The sequence below is a fragment of the Aquarana catesbeiana genome, linkage group LG03, assembly GCF_042186555.1.
Source record: "Aquarana catesbeiana isolate 2022-GZ linkage group LG03, ASM4218655v1, whole genome shotgun sequence".
Lineage (NCBI taxonomy): Eukaryota > Metazoa > Chordata > Amphibia > Anura > Ranidae > Aquarana > Aquarana catesbeiana.
Genome location: NC_133326.1, coordinates 171,720,710 through 171,726,840, shown reverse-complemented (window position 1 = coordinate 171,726,840; position 6,131 = coordinate 171,720,710).

The window sequence follows — 6,131 nt, the reverse complement described above, 5'->3', positions numbered from 1 at the left end:
GGTGGTGCAGCGGTTCTTGGGCAGGTACCCGGGCTTACAGGATGTCCTGAGGCAGGCCAGGAAAGTCTGTGTGCATTTCCGCCGGTCATATAATGCCAGTGCTCGGCTGACGGACCTCCAAAAGGAGTTTAACCTGCCCAAGAACCGCCTAATCTGTGACATGCCCACCAGGTGGAACTCAACGTTGGCCATGCTGCAGCGGCTGCACACGCAGCAGAGGGCCATCAATGAGTACCTGTGCGACTATGGCACCAGGACAGGGTCAGGGGAGCTTGGTTTTTTTTCCCCACGCCAGTGGGCCATGATCAGGGATGCATGCACTGTCCTGTCACCATTCGAGGAGGCCACGAGGATGGTGAGCAGTGACAGTGCATGCATCAGTGACACTGTCCCCCTTGTCCACCTGTTGGAGCACACGCTGCGTGGAATAATGGACAGGGCACTTGAGGCAGAACAGAGGCAGGAAGAGGAGGACTTCCTTAGCTCTCAAGGCCCCCTTTATCCAGACAGTGTTCCTGCGTGCCCGCCGATCACACAGGAAGAGGACGAGGAGGAAGAGGAGGAGGAGGAAGATTGTGTCAGTATGGAGGTGGAGCCTGGCACTCAGCATCAGCAGCAGTCTTTAAGGGATCAGTCCCAAGAAACACATGGACTTGTACGTGGCTGGGAGGAGGTGGCTGCGGACCATGTCGTTCTTAGTGACCCAGAGGACTCCGGACCGAATGCCTCAGCAAACCTACGCTGCATGGCCTCCCTGATCCTGCAAAGCCTGCGTAAGGATCCTCGTATTCGTGGTATCAAGGAGAAGGACCAATACTGGCTGGCAACCCTCCTTGATCCACGTTACAAGGGTAAGGTTGCGGACCTTATCTTGCCATCGCAGAGGGAGCAGAGGATGAAACATCTTCGGGAGGCCTTGCAGAAAGGTCTGTGCAACGCGTTCCCAGAGACTGGGAGGTTACAAACTCCTGTTTCTGGACAACGTGTTGCTGAGGCTTCGGTCAGTCAAAGAAGGAGCGGTGGAGAAGGTGGCCGTCTGACCGATGCGTTCAGACAATTTTTTGGTCCGCAGCCCCAAGGTATGATCGGTTCCAGCAACCATCGCCAGCGTCTGTTTTATATGGTGCAGGAATACCTAGGGGCAAGATCAGACTTGGACACCTTTCCCACCGAAAATCCTCTGGGTTACTGGGTCTTGAGGATGGATCACTGGCCAGAGCTTGCACAGTATGCAATTGAGCTACTGGCCTGTCCTGCATCCAGCGTTCTTTCGGAACGCACATTCAGTGCTGCTGGAGGCGTGGTAACCGATCACAGGGTGCGTCTGTCCACCGACTCGGTCGATCGGCTGACCTTCATAAAAATGAATGAGTCTTGGATCACCACCAGCTACCAAGCACCTGATGCTGATGTAACCGAATAATTTTTTTTGAAATCTCAGATCCCTTCAAAGACTGCCTATGCTGATGCTGAGTGACTATCCCTGAGTAATTATCCTCTTCCTCCTCAATCATCACGCTGATAGCTTGTAAGAACATTTTTGGTTCTGGGCGCCACCACCAGTGCCTAAGGCCCAATTTTTCAGCCCCTGTTTAACAGGGGCGTGTAATTACAATTTTTGATGTAATACTTTGCAGCAGGGCTCGTTCCTGCATTCCAACTAGAGTGTCTGTGAGGGGTTGCAGTGTTGTGGCACCAGCACCAGTGCCTAAGGCCCAATTTTTCTGCCCCTGTCTAACAGGGGCGTGTAATTACAATTTTTGATGCAATACTTTGCAGCAGGGCTCGTTCCTGCGTTCCAACTAGAGTGTCTGTGAGGGGTTGCAGTGTTGTGGCACCAGCACCAGTGCCTAAGGCCCAATTTTTCTGCCCCTGTCTAACAGGGGCGTGTAATTACAATTTTTGAAGCAATACTTTGCAGCAGGGCTCGTTCCTGCGTTCCAACTAGAGTGTCTGTGAGGGGTTGCAGTGTTGTGGCACCAGCACCAGTGCCTAAGGCCCAATTTTTCTGCCCCTGTCTAACAGGGGCGTGTAATTAAAATTTTTGAAGCAATACTTTGCAGCAGGGCTCATTCCTGCGTTCCAACTAGAGTGTCTGTGAGGGGTTGCAGTGTTGTGGCACCAGCACCAGTGCCTAAGGCCTAATTTTTCAGCTCCTGTTCAACAGGGGCATGTAATTACAATTCTTGATCTAATATTTCACAGCAGGGCCCTGTGAGGGCTTACAGTGTTGTGGCCACAGCAATACCTAAGGCCCAAATTTCTGCTGAGTATATAGGGCAGGACCCTACTTTCAAACATCTAACTTACAAATGACTCCTACTTGCAAACGGAAGGAGACAACAGGAAGTGAGATGAAATCTACCCCTAGGAAGGGAAATTCTCTCCTGTAAGAGTTAATATGGGAAAACAATTTCTCCTTTCCACTGATGCTTTCCAATCCTTGTTCCACAAAAAAACCCAAATTTTCAAAAAACATTTTTCATTGGGACAAAAAAGTGAGGTGAAATCTTCTGAAGAGGAGGAAAGACAGCAAAACAAATGTCACAGGGGTGATAACCCTTCCCTATGTTTTCCAAAAAGCTTAGAAAAGATTTTTTGGCTGGAGCTAAACACGTTAAAAATGTTCAAAATTACAAACAGATTCTACTTAACAACAAACCTACAGTCCCTGTCTTGTTTGCACTGCTGTTCAGAGTATATAGGGCCTGGTGGCCCCACACCTTTCCTTATTTTAATTTGGGTGCGGGGTTCCCCTTAATATCCATACAAGACCCAAAGGGCCTGGTAATGGACTGGGGGGTACCCATGCCGTTTGTCTCACTGATTTTCATCCATATTGCCATGACCCGACATGACATTAAACCCGCAAGCAGTTTTAAATGAGATTTTTTCCTTTAAAAATGACATTTGGTGCAGGGACTGTTCTAAACATGGGAAACACGCGTCACTTTACAGGCATACTATAGACACCCCCCAGGTACGATATTTAAAGGAATATTTCACTTTTTTTTTTTACTTTAAGCATCATTAAAATCACTGCTCCCGAAAAAACGGCCGTTTTTAAAAGTTTTTTTTGCATTAATACATGTCCCCTGGGGTAGGACCCGGGTCCCCAAACCCTTTTTAGGACAATACCATGCAAATTAGCCTTTAAAATGAGCACTTTTGATTTCGAACGTTCGAGTCCCATAGACGTCAATGGGGTTCTAACGTTCGTGCGAACTTTCGGTCCGTTCGCGGGTTCTGGTGCGAACCGAACCGGGGGGTGTTCGGCTCATCCCTAGTGGAGAACATTCCAGAGAGCTGTTCTGCCCGGACTATGCTGGACTGAATGCTGCCGGCAGATACATGGAGTACCCACCTGAGCCATGTTGGCTATAAAGTTGAAGTCGTTGGGGTGATCCACCCTGAAGGGCGACCTGTGATCTTCAACAGGTTGTTACTTCCCAAATTATAACGGAAATCTTGTCCCCTGCTGTCATATGGACAGACTGAGGATGTGTCAGAAACCATGACTGAGACAGAAATACAGTTAAATCACACTTGTTTAATAATAATAAAAAAAGGTAAACAGAGTAAACGTAGTCAAAACATAGCCAGAGTTCAGGAACCGGAGCGGATAGTCAGACAAGCCAAAATGTCAGGGAGCCAGAGATCAGCGTAGTAGAACAGCAAGCAGGATCTGGGGCCAGAAAGAATGTCAGCCAAGCAAGTTTTTAACAGGAACACAGGAGAGAGTCTCTAGAGATGTGACCAAGGCGAAGGCAGAGATCATCTGGACTGGACGGCTTAAGTAGGCAGGACTGATGAGCAGGATATCATCAACAGGTTGAGTCACTTTGGAGAGATAGGAGCTGGCAATTAGCCAACAGCTGATCAGCCAGCTTTGAGAAGGAAGGGCTGAGCCCAGCCCTGACCGTACCCCCTCCTTAATGACCCCTTCCCCTCGGAGGACCACCAGGCTTGAGGGGAAAACATCTATGGAAATAACGAAGGAGGACAGGGGCATGTACGTCCGAGGATGAGACCCAAGAGCGTTCCTCCGGACCGTACCCTTTCCAATGCACCAGGTATTGTATGTGCCCACGGAACCTACGGAAGTCAACAATGGACTGTACTTCATACTCCCCATGGTTCTCAACCTGTATAGGGTGAGGACAAGGCACAGAGGGTAAAGCGGTTGCAGACCAAAGGTTTTAATAAGGAGACATGAAATACATTCAAAATACGCATATTAGAAGGAAGGTCTAATGCGTAAGCCACTGGGTTAATCCTATGAAGAATACGGAAAGGCCCAATAAACCGAGGTGCGAACTTCAGAGAGGGAACACGAAGTCGGAGATTGTGAGATAACAGCCAGACCCTGTCCCCAACCTGGTAGGAAGGCGCAGGCAGACGTCTGCGGTCAACATGGAGTCTGTACCTATCATTAGCATGTCGCAAAGCCTCCTGGACTTGTGCCCAAGTGGAACGAAGACCACGGAGATGCTCCTCTAACGCAAGAATACTTTGCGGAACAAATGAGTCAGGCAACATGGAAGGCTGGAAACCATAGTTCACCATAAACGGGGACAACCAGGAAGCAGAATCCAAGGCACTATTGACAGCAAACTCCGCCCACGGTAAGAGGTCTGACCAGTTGTTATGATGGTCAGAAATATAGCAAAGAATTGCTCCAAGAACTGATTGGCTCGTTCTGCGGCCCCATTAGACTGCGGGTGATACACAGAGGAGAAAGCAAGCTGAATTCCCAACTGTGCACAAAAGGCCTGCCAGAACCGGGACACAAACTGAATACCCCTGTTCGAGACAATCACCTTGGGTAGTCCATGTAAGCGAAAGATCTCCCGAGCAAAGATGGAAGCCAGTTCCTTCGAAGTGGGCAACTTCTTAAGTGGAATACAATGGTGTTTCTCTGGGAGTTGGGTAACTTCGCAATGAAATCCATAAACAGGTGGGTCCAGGGCCTCTCTCCATTGGGTATGGGTTGTAGGAGGCCCACTGGAAGGTGTCATGGAGTCTTACTCTGAACAGGCAGCTACGAAGGCAATTACATCAGTACGTAGACTAGGCCACCAGACTTGTTGGGAAATGGCCCAAAAGAGTTAATTCTTCCCAGGGTGGCCAGCAGCCTGGGAAAATGGTAAGTCTGGAGCAGGGCAGTACGGAGACTCTCTGGAACAAAGCAGCGGTCACAAGGTTTCTCAGGAGGAGCATGGACCTGAACAGCAAGAGTTTTGTCACCCAAAGGAGAGGAGAGACTGGTGCGAACCGTAGCCAGAATACGGAGGAATCACAGGAACTGGAACCAACTCCATCTTGGAAGTGGAAGAAAATTGTCGTGACAAAGCGTAAGCCCTTACATTCTTAGTACCAGGTAAGAATGAGACAATGTAATTTAAACTAGACAAGAAAAGAGCCCATCGTGCCCTTCTGGGAGCGAGGCGTTTAGCCTCAGACAAGAATGTGAGATTCTTATGGTCAGTAAGAATGAAAATTGGCACAGTGGTACCGTTGAGGTGATGTCTCCATTCTTTCAGAGCTAAAATGATTGCTAACAGGTCTCTGTCACCAATCTCGTAATTGCACTCCGCAGGTGACAATTTCTTGGAAAAGTAGCCACAAGGATGCAAAGCGCTCTCAGAGGTAGGATGTTGAGACAGAAGGGCACCAACTCCAGTCTCAGAAGCATCAACCTCAAGGATAAAAGGATCAGGACGTGCCAACACAGGAGCACAAAGGCAGCCTTGAGACTCTCGAAGGCCTTAATGGACTTCGGAGACCAACTCTGTGGGTTGCTGTGTCCTTTCTGGTCATATCATGTCAGGGGCTTGATCAGAGACGAGAAGTTACAAATAAACTTCCCATAATAGTTGGCAAAGTCAAGAAAAAGCCACAGAGGACATAAACCCACGGGTCAGGGCCACTGTAGGACTGCTGAAAGTTTCTCTGGGTCCATCAAAAAACCAGCAGTGGAAATGCTACATAACCAAGGCATTTAACCTGTTCACAATGGAATTCGTACTTCTCCAATTTACAGTAGAGATTGTTCTCTCTTCGTTTCTGAAGCACAGGACAGACATCTGTGTGGTGGCTCTCCATGGACTAGGAAAATATGAGGATATCAT